The sequence below is a fragment of the Magnolia sinica genome, chromosome 5 (genome assembly GCF_029962835.1).
Source record: "Magnolia sinica isolate HGM2019 chromosome 5, MsV1, whole genome shotgun sequence".
Taxonomy (NCBI): Eukaryota; Viridiplantae; Streptophyta; class Magnoliopsida; order Magnoliales; family Magnoliaceae; genus Magnolia; species Magnolia sinica.
Window position 1 is genome coordinate 23,311,043 of NC_080577.1, and position 21,394 is coordinate 23,332,436.

A 21,394-nucleotide genomic window follows, 5' to 3' on the forward strand; every position below is an offset into this window, starting at 1 on the left:
GATAGGAATTGAATCCTACTGCTAAAAACTTTTTGGGGCTAGAAAAGTTTTGGATGAAGCTGCTATTCGTGTGTTCCCTTCATTCATACGTGTGACCTTATCAATAAGTTGGACAGCTAATAAACATTACGGTGAGCCATAGTAAGTTTTAAATAGTGGGCATTCAGTTACTGTTTTCTACGATGTGGTCTGTGTAAGAATTGGACTTGCTTTTGGTTTTTGTTTTTACCATACCCTGAAATGAGACCGCAAAAGGATGGCCAATGTGGTATGCAACACGTACGTGAGTTGGGCCCTGGTCATCAGGAGCTTACCTACTAATGTTACTCTGGACTCATCTAATTTGACGCGGATTGTGTCCAAACCCCGCCCGTCTCTGGTTGGGAACGGGCAGCAGCTTTGAGTGGCCACCGTGATGTATGGGTCTTATTCCCATCCTCCATTCATTTTTTTTACTATCATTTTAGGGTATAAACCAAAAAAATAGGCAGATCCAAAGGCTCAAGTGGACTACAAAATGTGGATTAAACTTTTATAGTTGCTATAAAAGTTTTTGGATGGAGCTGATATTTGTGTTTTCTCTTCATCCATGTCTACTTGACTTTATGAATAGGTTAGATGGCAAATAAACATCATGGTGGGCCCTAGAAAAGCTTCAACGGTGAGAATCATTATTACATCTGCTTCCTATGTTGTAGTCTACTTGAGCCTTTGATCTTCCTCATTTTTGGGGCTTATCCCCTAAAATGATATGAAAAAAATGGATGGACGGTGTGGATAAGACCCATACACCAAGGTGGCCACTCATATCTACTGCCCGTTCCCAGCTGGAGACGGGCAACGGTAGGACGCAATCCGCATCCCATCTAATCGTTTACATTCATCGATATGGCCCCACAGTCAGATCCCGACTAGAGCTGGGCATCGGACCGAGTCGGATCGGATTGGGTCCAACTCAACCCGGTTCGATATTTGCAGGGCTTTACCCGAACTCGATCCGATCCGGCATCGAATCCGGGTCATCGGACTCAAACCTAATCCTAACTTTACTGGCTTGAGCCAATTCGAGTCCGACTAGGCCAGGAAAACCGAGTCGGATCGGATTAGGCAAGGTTCAGATCGTCATTTTTTTCAACGGTGTGGGAATCATTATTCTCATTGTTTCTTATGGTGCGATCTACTTGATTATTGGATATACGTAAAATTTAGTATCAACCCCTAAAATGATATGGAAAACTGATGGACAGTGTGGATAAACCAAAAAATTCAAGACAGGCCCCACACAAGCTCACACTAGCTTATAGCTTCATGAAGAAGCTTCAAGTCTTGTAACTTCCTGAAGAAGCTTCAACTACAGTGCTACTGCTGCTTAGCTGACACCGGCTATAGCAGCTCTAGGTATGTGTCGTGCCAAGATGAGCATTGATGCTCCTCGAGCTCTGAGTTGTACGAACGGTTGGGACGCTACTGAAGTGACGTCACCAAGTTCTGTGGGCCCCACTATGATGTATGTGTTGTATCTACACCGTCCATCCATTTTGAGTTATCATTTTAGAATATGAACCAAAGAATGGAGCAAATAAAAAATTGTAGTGGACCCCACCACAGAAAACAATGTGGAGAGTGATTCCCATCGTTGAAACTATCCTATGGCCCACCATAATGTTTATTTGAAATCCAACCTGTTCAAAAGTTAAAAAAGACATGAAAGAAGGGAAAACACAAATATCAAGTTGATCTAAAACTCTTGTGGCTTTTAGAAATTTTTAATGGTGGGCGTCACTGCCCCACTGTTTTCTCTACTGGGGTCCACAGGAGCTTTGGATTTAACTCATTCCTCGGATCTTGCCCTAAAATGATCTCTCCAAATGGATGGATGGCGTGGATACAAAACATACATCATGGTGGGGCCCACGAAACTTAGTGACGTCACTTCAGTGGCGACTCTGCTACTCAACCTGTCAGTAGCTAATCCGCACCTGATTGGAGAGAGAGAGAGAGAGAGAGAGAGAGAGAGAGAGAGTTGCAGAGAGAGAAAGAGAGAGATATAGAGAGAGATTTACCCGGCCGGTAGAGATCGGGATCGGGACGATTTGGGGCTTCCGAATCCGCCGCGACGAGCATTCTTCAGGTGCGGGTAAGGACAGGGTAGGGTAAAAAACAGGTTGCAAAGGAGGGTTCGAGATCTACGGGTGCGGGTAGGGTAGGGTAGAGAGGGAAGGATTTAGAGATTTAGGGCGTGTTTGGCCGGACCGATCCCATGGGATTAGGAGGGATGGGATCGGTTTTAAGGTAATGATGGTGGTGTTAGTGGACGGTCGGACATCCCATGGGATTCTTACATCCCGGGACCTAGAATGCAGGCCTGTTTGGATACTCACAGGCATCTTGGACGAGTAAAGTGATGCCGTTTGGATGCACATGGGATTGGACAGAACACAGTGAGGCATTCTTGCAAGTCGTCCCATGCATATCTACCTTTGTCGGTATTGACTATACGAATTTGACTTATTCAAAACGGCTTGGCTACCCCTCTCAAACTAGCCCCCCTAGCTGGTGGTCGGTGCTGTGTGGGACCCACAAAGATGTATGTGTTTCATCCATATTGTCCATACGTTTTTATAGTTCATTTTGTACCACTACAGTAAAAAATTTGGCCTAATCCAAATCTCAAATGGACCATGTTACATGAAACAGATTTTAATGAGTTTTATACATTAAAAACTCTGTGGGCCCATAAAAGATTTGGATGTAGCTGATCTTTATTTTTTTCCCTTCATCTACGTCTGTTGTATGTACTAATCAACATATTGGATGTCATGTGAATAGTACTGTGGGGATTTAGATGATTTTAATGGTGAATATCCAATTTTGGCAGTTTTTTTTTGTGGTGTGGTCCACCTGAGATGTATATCCTTGTCATTTTTTGGTATAAAGCCTTGAAACTGAAGTCGAAAATGGATGAACTGCATCAATTAAGATAAGTATATGAAATAAACGTGGTAAAGCAGGAATTGCATTCCATGTAACATAGCATGATGGTATGCTTAAGTCCAGTACGATAATTGTTTACTAGGGAAATCAAGTGACTAAAGTTTAATGATAATATATAGGATAAAAAACACAACTACAATACCCATTAGCAATGCAGCTAACGTTTCACCCCTTGACACATCGGCATCATCCGTTGAAGTCGCTCGAGAAACCACTGTTCGGGTCGTCTATTAGGTCGACGACCATGACGTCCTCCGGGAGGCGAGCCCATCGCTGGAATGGGATGCAGGTACCTCAATGTGCGGCGATACTATACTTGCATGAGCAATGGTGCCAAAATGATAACTCTCCCAATAAGCTGCAGCTTCTCTCCTGTTCTTGAAGGCCTAGAACCTACTATCGTTGTATCCTTCTACTTCCAATCGGGCCTCTTCCCAGGATAGATAAATCCTTGCATGACGACCAACTAGAACAACGTAATATTTTTCCTTCTTCATCTATAGAAACAAATAACACTCAATCAATTCAGGAGATCGCATAGTGAAATGAAGATAGCGGATACAATAAGATATATGTAGATACAAATGTTTGTATCTGATATTGAAGAAAGAGAAGTGAGATGAATTTCTTATTTGCACCTGCCTTGGTGGGGCTATTGCATTGCATTGAAACCCATATTAACACGTACCTTGCTTCCTCGTCGAAGACCTGTATTAGAGCTTACATATGCCAAAATTTTGAATTTAAGATTTTGGCTAATATCATGAATGTCTACTTGATATGATGATATGAAAGCATTATAGTTATCAATTGTAAGCAGTTTAATGTCATCCACAAAATGTAAACCTACCAGGATCAAACCAATCCGAAACCAAAAAAGGAATCCACACAACCAAGCCAAAAACAGAAGGTAAAAAAATATTATTTATTACAATTCCAGAAGCATAAACTGTATCATCATCGGATGAAGCCCATCAAACAGAACCACTAGCACCATCACCAAACTTCTCTCGGAGGGTTTGTTTTAACCAATCTACGTGGCGCTTAGGACGTAGGCTGACAAAGAAGGATGCCATGTTCTCATCTCTGCTTAAGAGCTGACCAACTTCAATGAACTCAGAGTTGGTTAGGCCCTGCACCTCTTCGAGGACATCCAGAACTTTACTAGTTCGGTTGACCTCCTTTCCCCAAAGTCACGCATAGCGTCCACAACAGACCTTAGAGAAACGCCAAGTACATCACATGGTCAAGATGGGCGTTGTCATTTTTTAGTGCTACTCCCACTCCCACTGCGGCCATGATCTGTATCAGATGTCTGAGTGGGAGTGTCGCGATAGCATCGATTTTGCATGCTCGGTGTGTCCGAGGAAAATTGACCGCGCATGGTCCCTATAGAATCCCCTAACGTATCCTCGGAGAGGTCAACATGATCGTCAAGATCGTCATCTAACTCCATCCAAGTCTCATGCAGATCTCGATTAATCCTAGATGACGATGCAACCATTGTCCTTGATCCCTTTACATAACGTCCGGTCGCTTGATCAGAGCCGATGATAACCCCTAGGTCATCCATTCTCTCGATCCTCTTGCCTCGTAGTCTTGTAGCACATGGGTGTGACTACAGAAACAGAACACTCCGCATTATTTCCATGTATTCAGATTTATATAATCAGAGGTTTGGGTTGAAAGCTAATACATGGAATAGACAGATATAGAACAACTAGATTTAATAGTACCTTGAGATACTCTTCCCATACTTCATCTGGCGCAGTGACCACCATATGCTCATTGTCCCAGCCGAATCCACTAGCAGCAAGCATGTCCCTGACAGCATTGTACTCTCTTTTGTGATATCGGATTCTGTTGTGTACGTTCTGCGAGGTGACGGGCACCCCTGTTTGTCTTGTCACTTGCTCGGCCGCAACTTAATATGCTTCTCTCTTGAAGCCATTGTCGGCTTTCCTTCCTAGGGCGATTTGTTCCAATAATGTGTTACATAAAACCTGATTCATTGGAGAGCTCCACTTGCTCTTTGCTGCCCGGAAGAGGGGTTCTGCAAGGAATTTGACTGTCTTTTCTCGTGGTGAACATCATGTAGGTAAAGCAGGGGACCGAACGGGCGACTGTATCGGTGTGGATGTATCAGATAAACAATTGTCTGACATTTCACCTACACAGAAAACAAACTATTATGTGTCATGTTATTCAAACAATCAAACCACCCAAGTTCATATGTGTAAAGAAAGTCAGAGAGTTTTAGACAAATTATACGGTTGATCCGAATCCGGCGCCGACAGCCTCCGTAGAACCCCATTTTTCGGATCACGGCACCCATTCACCAGTTCCGATCCTGGGATACTACAAGGAGGATTTCAAGTCATCAGTCTGATTCATAATGAGCATAACACAAGCATAACCCACAACTAATAACCACAAGAACACCACCACAAAATCCACTATGATCAAAAACTTTTTAGTACAATGCGACAAAAGGGAAAAATACAATGTAACAAAAGAAGCAAACTCCAGAAGCTCAGCTGCACGCTCCAACTACAGAGAGACTATGGCTGCGACGTCCTGGCGTCACCCGCACGCATCAATCGTGCATAAGCTTATGGAAAGCTTAGAGGGTGGTGTAAGTGTGTGCGCAATATAAACGTGCTCAAAATGCAAGGTCGAGTGATGCGGAATCATGGTGATGAGCACATGAATGCAATCACCGTACAAGGCTATGCGGTGCAAGATATGAATGCTATCGGCCATACACGCCATGCGATGCGAGATGCAACTCAAGCATGCCAATTCTCAACATGTATCAGTACAATTTTCATAATCATCAGGGTTCAATACACTCCAAATGGCACTGCCGCTCTCCTAGCCGCAATCCAAATGAGCGTAAGAAACCTCACTATCCGCCCGACCAATAGTCCGCCAATACCTATCCGGAGACGTCGATAGCGGACCCATTCGCGAGCCGGTCAAACTCACTAGTATTGCCCCTACCCTCGGGCGAGTAAGGCCACACTCCTTTCCAACCGACCACGACACGGTGGGAGACGCGGCCTCCTGGTATTCGGCCCTCGCGCGCTCGTGTATCCACTCGGTCTCGACGTTGGAGTCATCCTCCGGTACCATCGGGTTTAGGGATTTTCACCCAGAGATATCTATGGCGCCCGTATGCTAAAACTAAATATTTTCAGTCTCCAATCCTGCCATCCACGATGTATCTGTGGAGGCTATGACCCTGATGTCGCTAGGGCATATAGTAACTATAATCACACAAATGCAAGTGCATGAGTCATATTATCAGTCATGCAACAGTCTGTATGTACCATGCACTTATATGGGGCAACTCCGCCTATCAGGGAGCCCATAAACAATCTGCCCAAAGGCATATGCTATGATCGGTCACTCCTCACGTCAGGCATACATATGATGCGAATGATCATGAACCATGGATCTATACTAAACATGCATATAGGGATGGCTCTGCGTATCACAGAAATGGGCCTAGACGGCTGCAGAGTATAAGTATGAACCTATCAGTGGCCTTAAGGAGTGTGACAATGCGGACATTTAACCAACATTGTCCTTATAATGTGGACGTCAAACCAACATTGCTCCCAAGGCTTAGCCCGCCATAAAGCACCATTACACAAACCATAGGAAATCACACATTGCAATGGACTAATATACATCTCATTGGGCCTCGACCCATAGTGCTCAGATACATCAAATGGGCCATCTCATATGGGCCTTATATAAGTCAAGTGGGCCGCATTAGTGGGCCTTATGTACATTGCAATGGGCCATAACCCATGAGCCTTAGAATACGTCACAATGAGTCTCGTAACATGGCCCTTATATATATCGGAGTGGGCCTCGACATCGGGCCACCAATACGTCGAATGGGCCTAACCTCATGGGCCTTATATATATATATCAAGGTGGGCCTCCCCAATGGCCAGAAATACATCAATATGGCTCCACCACATGGGCCTAGGGCCCACCATAATATTTATTTGAAATCCAACCTATTCATAAGGTCACTTGGACCTTGGGTAAGGCCCACTGAAATGTTCATTTGAAATCCAACTTATTCATAAGGTCACACGGGCCAGGGAGGAGGGGAACAACAATTTTCAGCTTGATCTGAAAATTCTGTGGACCCAGAAAGGGTTTCAATGGTAGAGTTCAATTCACACTTTTTCTTGTGATGTGGGCCGCCCGAGCGCTGGATTGACCTGATATTTGAGGGGGGTCCATGTCAAATGGTGGCCCACCAAATGGACGGTGTGGATACAAAATATACATCATGGTGGGGCCCACGGATGGAGCCGTGGGTCCCTGCCTCGTGGCCGCCCGTCAAGCGCTGCTGCTGCTGTTTTAAATTTTTTTTTTTTTTTTCTGTTTCGGGGCCCACCGAGATGTGATTCACAATCCAGCCCATCCAATATGTGAGTCCCATCTAAATGACCGTTCAGACCAAGTTTCAGATTCATCCAAATTTCGGACGGGTCCCACCAAGTGTTTTTATATGCTTAGGAATGTCTTCATATGATTTCAGATGGTGTGGCCCACCTGCGTTCCGTATAAGGCTGATTTTTGACGTGGACGCGTGGACTGAGGGTACTCATCAAACGCACGGTGTTGATCGTCGAAACACACCAAGATGGGGCCCACAGCTGGGCCGTGAGCCCCCAGCCCGTCCGCCCGTCGGTGGCCAGCGCAGGCAGCGCCTGCACGAGCGCTGGCAGCAGTAGCAGCAGCACTGCTGCTTCTTTATTTTTTTTGAAAAAAAAGGGTTTTGTTGCGGTTTTTCCTAGGTGGGGCCCGCTTTAGTAAGATCCACTCCATCCATTGGTCTCTATGGCTTGATACCAACCCATAGAGTCTAATATTGACCTTTTTCAGATGTACAGGAGCATCAGGGAGCAAATCAAAGGTAGGGACACTGTTTCCTATGGTACGGCCCGCCAGAAAATGGGATCAACTTCATTTTTCGGCTCAACGCCTAAAATGAGTCGAGGAACAACATGGACGGCTCGGATCTTACATATACATCAAGGTGGGGCCTGCATGAGTGGCCCACCTCTCTCTTTTATTTATTATATATATATATATATATATATTTTTTTTTTTAAGCGCTGTTTGTAACGTCCAGCGTCCAGGGACGCTGGACGATTTACAAATTCAAAACATTGTGGTGGGTCCCACGTAGACATGGCCCACCACTACTTATAATATATCTTATAGTATATATATAAAATACATATTATACTATATATGCTATATGTATATTATATAAAATATACACATATAAATATATACATATATATATATATATATATATGTGATGTATTGGACCCATCCAAACAGTGGGTGGTGTGGATCATCACTTGTAATAGAGTGGGCCACACCGTCTGATGTAGATGGACGGAGTAGACATATTGGTGGGATCCACATCATTACAAAGAAAGAAAGAGAGAGATAGAGAAAGAGGTACACGGTGAGATAGAGGAACCCCGCCACTATGGGCCCTCTTGATAAAATCACATACATCCAAATGGGTCCCACCAACAAGTGGACCCTAAAGATCAAGATTTAATGGTGGATCACCCACCTTATCTTCCTTCTCCTAGCTCCCTTGGACTCCTTAGCTCCTTACCTTCACTTTTAATGGAGATTGATGAAGGATGAATGGTTGAGATTGGAGATGAGAGGGTGGGCCACACTTGAAGTTGAGAGGGAGTGTTGGATGAGTGAAATTTCTCATGGGATTTGGAAAATTTGCTAGAGAATGAGAGGGAGAGATAGAAATAATGGATGGAGGGATGGGTGGAGTGGTGGTTGTAAGAAAGAAGTGATGAGGGGTATGGCTTAGTTTGAAATTGGTGGAGAAGAGGGATGGTTGAAGTTGAAAATGAGAAAAAGAGGAATGGTGAGGTGGAAAGATGGTGGACTTTTGGAAAAAGAGGGAATGGGTGAGGTACTTTGAGGTATGGTTGCATTTATGTTTAATTAGTGGGACTAATTGTGTAGAGATTCCCTCGAAATCCGCAACGCGCGGTGTTTCTTCGGAATAAACGCCGATCGCATCTTCTTACCTGGGTATCGGTTCGGTGCGCAAGTCACGGCGTTGGAACCGCGGCGACGACGCGATCACCAAGACATAAGTTTCGGATCGAGCCGACGTCGGTGTGCGGGACTTGGCTTAAGATCGTGCGCAAACACCGAATACGGTGCGAAGGTTGCCGGAATTTGACCGGAAGGACCGCGGAAGTTAATGAATCAAACCACCCAAGTTCATATGTGTAAAGAAAGTCAGAGAGTTTTAGACAAATTATACGGTTGATTAACAAGACGCAAAATAATCCTTGTCCACTCCATTTAGTTACAACACGTTTGGTGTAATGTACTTCATATGTCAAGACAGAATTTGCAAAAAGTAAATAATAATGTAACGGCTATCTACTGTGCTATCTTGTCCTACTATTACATTGCAAATCTACCCACATTCGCTCTGCGATGACATCGCACGCCCTAATTCACGCTTCTTTCTCCATTTAATTCGATCGAAATAAACACTGTTGCTCGTCATGCGTGGAGACCTCGGTGGGTGTAGGGTTACCCTCCACCTCGCCTACTGATATACCAGCAGCATGTAGATCTTCATCGCAATCAATATCAGATCGAATGAAATTATGTAAGACAAAGTAAGTAATGACAACTTTCACTTGTGTTTCAAATGGATACTGGATCGCCGTCTTCAGTATCAGAAATCTACCCTTCACTAAGCCAAAACAATGTTCAATTGCATTCCGCGCTTGGGCATGACGATAATTAAACATCTCCCTCATGTTCGACGGTGCTCTGCCACTTCGATACTCTTGCAAATGGTATCGAACACTGCGGTAAGGAGCCATAAATCCTGGCGAATGGGCATTCCAGCGTCGACTACGTAAAATTTTCCTACACATTAAAACTAATGTTACATTAAGCATATCAGATTGAACCATTAACTATCAAAATGTATTCCAGTGTAATGATTATAGTGATCTACCATTTGGGACTGTCAAAGGATCATCAGTTCGAGTCAATGCATTGCGTAGTACCCTCGCGTCTGATGCAAAACCTTCCCAGCCGGTTAGCAGATACAATATCTTCATATCAAATGAGCAGACTGCAAGAACATTTTGTGACAAAATCCCTTTTCAGTTGCGGAAGCAAGCATGATCAGGTACTGGAACATGCGCTAAAATATGTGTACCATCAATTGCACCAACACAATCCTATGATGTGTTACATGTGAATTAAACCTGCGTGTATTTGTAAATTAATGGACGAAAATGAATAGTATAGTAGCTAAGAGACCTTCGAAAATACTTATACCTGGAAATATGAAGCCCAATTTTGATTTGTTTGGAGGTTGGTGGGTGGCTCTTGTCCGGCCTGTTTCACGTAAACAGGGTACAGCGATACCACCGCATCAAGAACGCGATGAAAATGCCGGTTGACCGTTTCACCCGAGCGAATGAAACGATGCCCTATGACACGATTGCCAACATTATGGCCCATCGTGTGAAGAAAAATAACGACTTGTTCTTCAAGACTGACATTCCGACTATCACGAAGAAGTTTCTTCTCACGGAGTTGAGAACATAGCAAGAAAAATGCTTCTCGACTCATCCTGAGTTGGGTAACATAGTCCCGGTCAGTGGCCTAAATAATCGAGTTGATGAACCTTGCCCGCTCATCATCCCCAAAACATGTCGGTTGTTTAAACATGTAAGCTCCGCAGTATTCTCCAACCGCTGCCACACAAGCTGCCACCGCTTGAACGACCACGGCCCTACGTTCGTCCTCCTCCTCTTCATTACCTATTTGGCCGAGTCACCTACACCTAGATGTGCAATGTCAATGGTTTAATAAATATCTTCACAACTCCTACTATATTTCTATGTGCATTGTTATTTTGTATAGTTACTTGCAACTAAAACAATTTTACGTATATTTAAACAATCAAACCACTCAAGTTCAATGGAGATATCGATGATTGTCGCCTTTCATCTGGTCTACACTAGGTGAGAAATATCCATTATTCCACGTTATCCTGGGGTGGATTCAAGAGAATTGGAAGTCAAGACCTTCCCTATGAAATCAGGAAAAGAGTTGTCTACAAACCTGAATTTGTTTATTTGGTCCGCACATGTCCAAAATGCAATATAGTCTTCTTTTGCGTTTGGTAGGTATAATACAAAGTTCAATTTGTTCTTGTAAGGTGTTTGGCAAGTATAGTACAAAATGCAATCTGGCTTGTCATTTTCTTAGAGTTGGAGTAGCATTAGATGCATGCGATAATCCAATCAATGACCAACAAAATGGAGTAGCATTAGTGTGCAGGGAAAACCCGAGGTCACTCGTAAGTTGTTCTAGTGCTGCTCCTACTTGCATTGGTTAATTTGGACACTCCAAGTGATCAATCGTAATTGTCCATTAAGTCCAGAACACATTTCATAGGCCACATGCAAAATCACACTGATTGGATGATCCAATCGATCCTTGAGTTGGCCTTATTTTCTATAGCTATCTTCTTTCCAGGCCATGGATGGATGGTTGCAAATATCAATTGCCTAATAAAAGTGATTCTTTAGAATGAATAGCAATCCATGATACTGTTTTTTACAAAAAAGATGAATCAAACTAGCTATATTTTTGGGTTTTCTATTTGAAGCTCAACCAAAGCTCCTTCTTAAAATCCAACAAAAAAACAGTAATATCTGTGTTTGGGAAACTACTATTAAGCTCTTAGAAAAAGAAAAAATCTCATAAACCCAGTTCAATAATCAAAACCCAGAAATGAATTCTGTAGTCTTACACTTTTCTAATAGATATTATAGCAGCAGAACATAAGAAGAAGAAAACAAGAGATTTCACTTTTCTAACAGAGATTACAGCAGCAGAACACAAGAAGAAGATAACAAAAATATCCACTCTTTTAACAGAGATTACAGCTGTAAAACACAAGAAGAAGAAAACAAAAGAAAATGGTTTTTCTTTATTCTTCTTTTTGCAGATTGCAAATGCAAGATGTATTTACTTGGAACCTCAGACACACCACTCATATATGATGAGAGAAGCAAAGCACGACAACAACAATTTGAGAAAAAGTACAAAATGCAAAATGACTCTAAAAGAAGTTATTAAATAGATGTATTTACTTGGAACCTCATATATGATGAGAGAAGCAAAGCAAAGACCAACTGTACAAGAAGGTAATGGATAGCTGTCAGTTATTAAAAAACACTCTAAAAAAAGTTTGCCCAGCAGAAGCCGCAACCTTAAACATCATTTACAATAGAGTGCATACAGCATATTTGTTGAGGATCAAATATTGCATATCAGACCCCAGTTATTGCCTGGATTTACGAACATGATACTGTTTAATGCCCTATTTTAATTGTGTTTGTGTTGCAAGGTGTATTTACAAGCTTGGACTGAAAAAGGGTGCTAAATGCATGGATTTGACACTCCAAAATCACCAAGGCAAGGGATGGACCCAAGGGGACCAAGATCAACGGATTTACACGTTAGAGACCCGAGAAAATCGAGAAATTGAAGTTCAAATGTTCTGAAATTGGTCCAGAATGCAAGATCACATGGTTCCAACCATCCATTCGGCTCGAAACTTCATACATGGCCTGAATACCATAAATTAACCGTACACGTATAATTTCATCCATTGGATCCATGTGGAATTGGTCCAACAATCAGATCAGCACATTAATCATCAATATGGGGCCCACCTGATCTCTGGATATGCTTCAGTTTTGGACTTAACGTCTTAAATTAAATGAGGAAGGGGATGGACGGAGCGGATTTCTCACAAGCATCACAGTGGACCCTACATATACAGTGCATGTACATAGTGTACACGCACCGGCCGTGCACCGGACGGTCAGCCCGATTAAAGACGGGCCGACCCGTCTTCTTCTTGCGTGGGAATAGCAAACGGACGCTGTTCGTCTGTTTTTTTATAGTGGACCCCACACATCATCCAATCGGATGATCCGAACCATCCATTCACTCCAGGGGATGGCTAAGACCTCATCAAGGTGAACTTTTACTCCCATGCATGTGTACAAACGAAATTAAAATCCCAACGCAAGATGAACGGTGTAACGCCAAGTCTTGTGGGCCACACCGAAATCAAACCGGTCTCGCCCTTCCCCAACGGTTTTTCGAGAGAATTCCAATGGACGGAGTGGATTTTTCAGAATACACTGATCACGGGCCCACCGACCATCACAGCGCGAAACCGGAAACTCTGTTTCGCAACAGAGGTTACGGTCCGTCCTAGTGGGCCACCATGGTCCATGTTCTAGATGATCTGGACCGTCAATCAGGCTTGAAAGGGCCTTATGATCATGGCCTAGGTGAGGAAATCACACAAGGCAGTGAAGAACAGTTATTAATCTTCCAAACACAAGATAGATGGTGGAACTATTTGATTCGATGGGCCACACTAAACCCGAGAAAAAACAACCCTTCCCAACTGAAATTTAGAGAAGAAATTGATGGACGGTGTGGATTTCTTCAACCAGGGGCCCCACCAACATCGTACCACCAGTTCCGCAGGCCCCGTTTACAGTGCGTCCGAGTCCAGACGCTGTGGGCCGTTTGAGGAGCATGGCGAGGATCAACTCGGTCATCTAGACTGTCCAAATTAAGCCCATGGGACGGCCGACCACTCCTAAGACGCCTGTCTGGATCAGATTCCAGAAAGGACCCTTGGTTTTCTGTTTCTGATGGTTGTTGCACAAGAAAGCCACCAACTCTGCGTAAAAGCTTCGCATGCAGCTGTGCTTCGGGTCCACCAACTTCAGCTGCGTAAGTCCCCACCGACCTCCATCAGCTTATAAAAAGGAGACGTGCAGGAGAGAAAAGGGGAGTCAATCTAGATCCCAGCAAGGAGCAGCTACTGGAAACGTTAGAAAGAGAGTAATTTTTAGAATTGTTTTATTTACTGTTTGTTTTATTATTTTTGGAGAGATCTAGTTCAATCATGTTGGGCTAAACCTCTTAGCTAGGGCTAAGAGGTGAAGCCTGTAGCGTAATGGGAGACTTTTTGCTTGTGCCTTTTGTTTAGACTGAAGTGATGTTGATTTTGGTTTAATTAAGGGAATGTTTTTAGTTTTTAATGGGCTGTTGTGACTAAAATTACAATGGGTCTGCGATAGCTTTGAGCATGTTCCTTTTCTGTTTATGATTATGACGTCAGGAAACCCTGTTGTTCACCATCGTCTCCTGGGCATGGTTGGATGTCGGTACCCTTCCTAACCTTCATATCATGTTGATTGGGTTTTAATTAGTTTAATTTTGTTGTTTACTTTGTCTCCTGGGCATGGTTTGGTGATGGAACTCATTCTAATTCATATACCTTTCATCTCTTGAAAACTATATCAAAGGAAGTTCAGTTGATTTTCATGGTTACACCCTTCAACTGGATGAAGATGAGACTCTAAGTCCAGTTGAGTTCTTGAAACAGGCATAAGATCTCCCTGATCTCTACAAGTAGATCCTCTGAATCCCTAGTTTCCTACCTCTAAATTTCTTAAGTTTTACATTAATATTTCACCATTATTCCTCAAATTATAATCAATTTAGATTTCATCTTAGTCTAGTTCTAATTTTACCTAGTTTCAGATAACGTACAGGTTTTAGTCCCTTGGGATTCGACCTCGGTCTCACCGAGTTTATTACTACATCACAACCCTATAATTGGGGTGTGAACAGTATTGGTATGCCTATTGACTTGCATGTGTTAACAGATTAGTAATTGATGGATTTTCTATGATGGGTTACAACAGACATGTCTCCTTACCATGAATGTAACATCTACAATAGCAACAAAATTACCTAATAATTTTTGCTCAGTGAAACAAACATGCTACCACTCTTTGCCAATATATAAATGATCGACTATATTTTGCACCTGAGCTTGTTAATATATGCGCACATGAAAAACACATCACACATGTTAACTCAATGATTGCAAATGCATAGCTACTTATCTCACACACGTTAACTCAATGATTGCAAATGCATAATTATCTGTTTCACCAAAGCCAACACTATCAGTCAAACTAATTTAATTTTAAGGTAAATGTTCCACTATTGAAAAAACGATTCAACATCTACCTAATGGCTGCTCCAAACTGGGTCATTTTCCTAATTAAAATATTTACTAACCTGTGTATTAGGTTTAATGCATCTTAACACTACCCAACCAGAGCAGATGGCGACAAGATTCACCCATATGCTAGATGGTGACAAGCTTTTTGAACCAATTATCTGTTGACAGTCATCAGTATGCTACTACAGCAATTTGAAGTTGCTTGATCTTCTTAAATTGGATTGCCGTTTATTTAACAGGCATCACCAAACTTCAATCTTTAAAAAAAAAAAAAAAAACAGTAAAGAAAAAAGATGACAATGGTTTGAACCATTTCACATTTAATAGTTAGCCTTCTGTATATTGCGTGACTAATATCATGTTTACATTGCCTTGCTTGAAAAATGCAGTTGTGTAGGGCCTATTCCATGTCTGTATCATTTGCTTGAAAGATTTGTGTTGTAGGAAACTAAAACATAGAAGTCAAGATAAACATTGTGATTATCAGTAATATCCACCATGAGAAGTTATCCTGTTGGCCCAAGAGTTTGGGAGACAGAGATGTCATTCCAATGGAATGTGTTTGCCATCTCTAGACTTTCTAGGTTTTTTGTCTGTTGTTTTTTTTTCTTTTTCTTTTTCTTTTTCTTTTCTTCTTCATCGTTGTTGATGTTAGTTGGGTTCTATTTTTTTTAATATAGATCAAGGCCTGCTTTCCATCCAAAAGGGTTGTTTGATGAAAGCAAGATAGCATCTTCATAGGAATCCAAAGCCATAGCACAACTGTGGTATTTGAATGGAGGATGTCCTAAAGGCACCATTCCCATCAGAAGAACAAAGAGTGGATATTCTAAGAGAAAGCTCAGTGAAAAGATAGGAAGAAGCACAAAATATCATTTTGAAGCCTCTTTTTCTTTACTTTGGTTTGCCTAATTATTCTGTTATTTTAAAATTTTATTTTGAGAGTAGCATGCAATTGCATATGTAGAAGAAGATAAATACATAGAATACAAAGTTTTTTTCAGTTTCCCTGATAATGCATGGGTACACATTTCCATAAAAAAATATTATAAAGATTGTAAAACAGAGAAAATTCATATGTATTGTTCTGAACTCCAAAAATTAATCACTGATGTATTGTACTGGCAAAGAGTTATTTCACGTCCAAGTGACAAACCATTGAAATACTTCAAAGAACCAAGTTCAAGTTTGAATCCTACTTTAAGTTCTTGAAGGTCATTGACAACGGATTAAGACCACATACAGTGAAGAGTACAAACCAGGAACTATACACTGTTTCCTGTTTTGTGCTTTGTACAATTTACCAATAAGAGAAATATGCTTAGTTGCAAATATTAATCAATCAGTGCCTTCAATCAAGATTAATTGACAATTATAGATTGATCAATTCAAAGAAAAGCTTCTTTCACTTTATGTGATTATTAACTATAAAGGAACAAATTTCTAACTACTTGAATGAAGTTAGCAATGCATTTCAAATAACCATATGGTCTTCAAAACAACAAATGCGTTTCAAACAGCATACCCATTTAATTCCATATCCGATGAATTTCTATCTATCCAGCCTTGCAGTTCATATTCATTGGCCTAAAAACACGCCACCTTATTCCTCACACTGGCCACACCATGCAAAAGAATGGCCAAAACAATTGTTTCTATCAATAATTTCTTGTACATCCAGTCCATTTGAAGATACATCCAGAACGTCAGGCATACCGTTACCCACCTGATGCAAAGCTTGGCAAGCATTCTTGTACATCTAGTCCATTTGAGGATACATTCAAAACGTCATGCCCATCGTTACCCACCTGATGTTAGCATGCGTGCTTGAATGTGGATGGACAGGGCTCCATAGGCGTGTGGGTTTAGGAAAGTTGTTAGTGATGGGCAGTGAGATCGATTTTTCCAGGTGTGAAAAATGGTTTATGAAATCTGAAGGGTAAATCAGTTATTGTGATTTACCCAACCAATCCACACAACCTCAATTATTTTAAATTGGGCCATCTTGGTCATGTGGAGCATTTTCATAATAACTGGTTTCCAATTCCTCAAAAGAAGCTAAAAATCCCAATCCAGTAGTGAACCCATCCAAAAACTGATTTGAAGACATGTTCATCAGCAAAAACAGGGCACAAACACAACAGAGGTTGCAAAAACCCATTTTCTATGAGTTGGTTCGGTTACCTACTTGCAAACACTGACCGTCAACACTCTGGCTATGAACGACGGGGAAGAAGAATGACCTAATCTCAACCAGCAAACAGCGCCCGTCAACACCCTAGCTAGTGAAGGAGGGGAAGAGGACTCACCTCTCGATCTCTTGCCTATCCCCACCAACCAGCAAATCTCGATTTATAATCACATGCAAGGCAGCTGTCGATTGGAGTCGTCCCTTCCATCACTCGACTGGTCTCCTGCGCCCGCCGTCTGAAGACCGTCCTTCCAGAGGGATAGCGAAACTGGTAGAGGGATTTGCCAAATCCGACTCAAGGATAACTCGCGTGGTTTACGAGGGCGGCACCAGTCGATTATCCAAACAGTCGGTGGGATGGGATGTTCATGGATAACCCTCGAAAGTCGTCATAATTCCATATCCAGCGCCCGGCCAAACACGCCCTTAGGGTTCGGAGCGGTGGCGAGTGTTCTTCGGGTGCAGTTAAGGTAGGGTAAAAAAAGGGGTCGGATAAAACTTAAAAGTTAAAAAATAAATATATATAACCTAATAAATACGGTCCGAATCGGATCCAATCGGATCGGATTACAAATTAGGTCGGTTCAGAACAGGCGTTATCCGTACCCAACCCGAAAATGTTTCGGATCTGGATGGGGCTACCCGATCCAGACCATCGGTTCTGTTCGAATTGGGTCGGATCGGGTCGGATCCACCGGATCGGATCTAAAATGCCCAACTCTAATCCCGACCCAATAAGCAGTTACTCTGTACTTATCTAATCCGTGCTCCCTTTCAGACTGGGAGCTGGCTTAGAGGTGAGACCCTGACCATGGGGCGCACCCTGATGTATGTGTTGTATATCCACTCCGTTCATCAGTTTTTCAGCTCATTTCAGTGTGTGGTCCAAAAAAAATAAAGCAGATCCAAATCTTAAGTGGACCACACCATAGTAAATAGGGTCATTAACCATTAAAAACTTTACTGTTGGGAATAAATAGTAAATAGTCCAAATTCAACGAACTAAATAAAATGTTGACCATTGTTAAATGGGTGTGATTTTCATGGCTATGCTTCCTCCCCAGCAGGTTCAGCATTTTGAACAGTTTAGATTAATGAATATGGGGGTTACGGATGCAGATTGCGTCCTACCCCCGCCTGGACAGTAATCCGTCCGGGTGGGGCTCTGTGGGGCCCAATGTGATTTAAGGATTTTATCCACACCATTCATCACTTTTCTCATATCATTTTAAGGTATTATACAAAAAATGAAGCAGATAAACAGTTCCAGTGGACCACCTCAAAGAAAGCTGCAGTGATAATGACATCCATCGTTGAAACCTTTCTAAGGGCCACCATGATGTTTTTTTACTACCCAACCTACTAATAAGGTCATGCAGACTTCGATGAAGTGAAAACACAAATTTTAGCTTGATCTGACACTTCTCCAGCTCCCAAGAAGTTTTTAATGGTGGACGTTCAATCCCCACTTTGTGGTCGACTTAAGCCCCAAAACTACCTCAATTTTTGGCTCATACCTTAAAATAATCATATAAAAACTGTTAACATTGTGGATAAAATACTTACATCACGTTGGGCCCCATAGAGCCCTCCCCGGACGGATTACCCTCCGAGCGGGGGTAGGACATAATCCGCGTCCTGGGGGTTACATCTACCATGGTGAGACACCACTAACCGTCCATGGACATGCATGCGTGTTATAAGCATACATGCACCCAATTCAGACTGCCCAAATTATGGGCCCCAAAATAATTTCGATCCAAAGACAAAGACACTAATATACATTCATAGTATAAATAAATTACACTTCATCTTGACCGTCGATCTGACGGTTAGGATAATTTCAATGGGACCCTAGGATAACAAAATTTGGACCCGTGAGCATGGCGGGTCCAACCCAGGTTTTAAAACATTGATTCGTACATGCAGTGTATGAAATGTTGTATTTTGTTTCAAAATATATTAAAATTTTGTTTTCAAATTTTTGGTTTCCCTCCACATTTGGAATTTTTGGGGTTTTTAAGTTGTGGATTTTGTCTCACATCGGATTTGACAAATAAATATATCTTGTATATACGATAGGTTTTTTGTTTTAGGGCTTAAACCCCATTCAAGGGGCATGTGAATTTGGTCCTGGGGAATTTATGCCAATAGCTCTAATCTATGCCATTGACAACACATGCGCGCGTGCGCGCCGAGTCAAGTCATGCCAAGCAGAGCCGAGTCCATGTCTGTATGCACGTGCGCGACACAACGGGCTGGGCTAGGCATGAGTGCGGGTGTGGGCATAGGGGTTGGCAGGGCGTACGCAGTATGGCCTATGGTTTACATTATAATGATTTTTCTGCTTTATTAGAAGATACAGTTATGCTAACTGGATTAGTGATTCAAATGAGACAAAATCTACTAGTGGATATGTCTTCACTTTGGGTAGAGGAACAGTCTCTTAGAAGTTTACCAAGCTGACATGTATCGCTCGGTCGACTATGGAATCCGAGTTTATTGCCTTAGAAAAGGCTGGATCAGAAGCAGAGTAGCTTATAAATCTCTTAGCTGATATACCATTGTGGCCAAAGCCTGTATCGGCCGTGTCTATTCATTATGACTGTCAAGTAGCTATAGCAAAAGAAAAGAGTAAAATATATAATGGAAAAAGCAGGCATATTAGACTCAGACACAGTATAGTGAAACACATGTTGCATAATGGAGTCATATCTATTGACTTTGTGAGGTCAGAGAAGAATCTGGCAAATCTTCTGAACAAAAGACTATTTAAAAGGTTAGTCAATGAATATATCGAAGGGAATGAGGCTGAGCCTAATATATGAGCTGTCAATCTCGGCAACCCAACCTATACAAGTGGAGATCCCATGAGATAGGTTCAATGGATAAACAACCGGACACGAGGTAGACGATTGCACTGAGTTATATGAGCCCCTTTTATGATGTACAATGCAAGCAACAACGTAGAAGGATGAGTTTTTTAAAACTCTTAATGGATTCATAGCCATATATTTAGTGGTATATATAGTTGCTGCATATACTTGATGGAATTCACCTATATGGGTGTGGAGATGAAGACCGCTTCTTATGAGAATCTAGGTAAATTTTCTAGAACACTCAAGAAATTCAGGTAATGGTGTATGGCCGAAATGCACCGAACCGTATAATCACTTGCAGAGAAAGAGTTGTGTGAGTAGCACGTATTTGCGATTTACATTAAAAGGATTCAGGTTCAAGACTATGGTGTCACCTAATTCCTGTAGACCTATCTTGTTTACTCTAATGTCTGTTTAAGTCTATAGTGACACCGGCACCATTGCACAACTATTACGCTTTAACCCGAAAGAGTTTTATTTTGAAACATACGGGGGATTGTTGTATTTTGTTTTAAAATATATTAAAATTTTATTTTCAAATTTTCGATTTTCCTCCACATTTGGAATTTTTGTGTTTTTGAGTTGTCGGTTTTGTCCCACATCGGATTTGACAAAGAAATATATCTTGTATATAAGATAGGTTTTTGCCTTAGGGCTTGAGCCCCATTCAGGGGACATGTGAATTTGGCCCTGTGGGGGGCTATACCAATAGTTCTAATCTATGTCATTGACCATACATGTGGGCGTGCGCACCGAACCAAGCCATGTTGTGTTGAGCAGAGCTAAGTCCGAGTCCGTGTGCGTGTGCGCATGCGCGACACGACGCGACGGGACAGGACGGGTTGGGCTGGGTTGGGTGTGGGCGCGAGCGCGGGTGTGGTGCGAGTGTACTCACGTGGGTGTGTGTGTATGGGTACTCGCCGGACTTTACTTACGAGAGTGTACTCGCACTTGCGTCTTTTCGTTTTAAACCAGAGAAATGTGTCCGTTCCAGTTGGTCGCATCTATTGGATTTTAAACCCAACGAACCTAACCCCTTTTAAAGGGTGCTTAATGCACCACTTTAAAGTCTATATAAGAACTTCTGTTCCAGCTTAAAAAAAATGAAAAAATTATCTCTCTTATAAAACTCTC

At 42.1% G+C, this 21,394-nt stretch overlaps 1 protein-coding gene across 1 annotated transcript in view; it reads right to left on the reverse strand.

The window, feature by feature from the left end:
- Positions 1–21,394, reverse strand: part of LOC131245764 (alcohol dehydrogenase class-3) — a 68,486-nt gene that overhangs the window by 19,005 nt on the left and 28,087 nt on the right. The window lies entirely within an intron of this gene.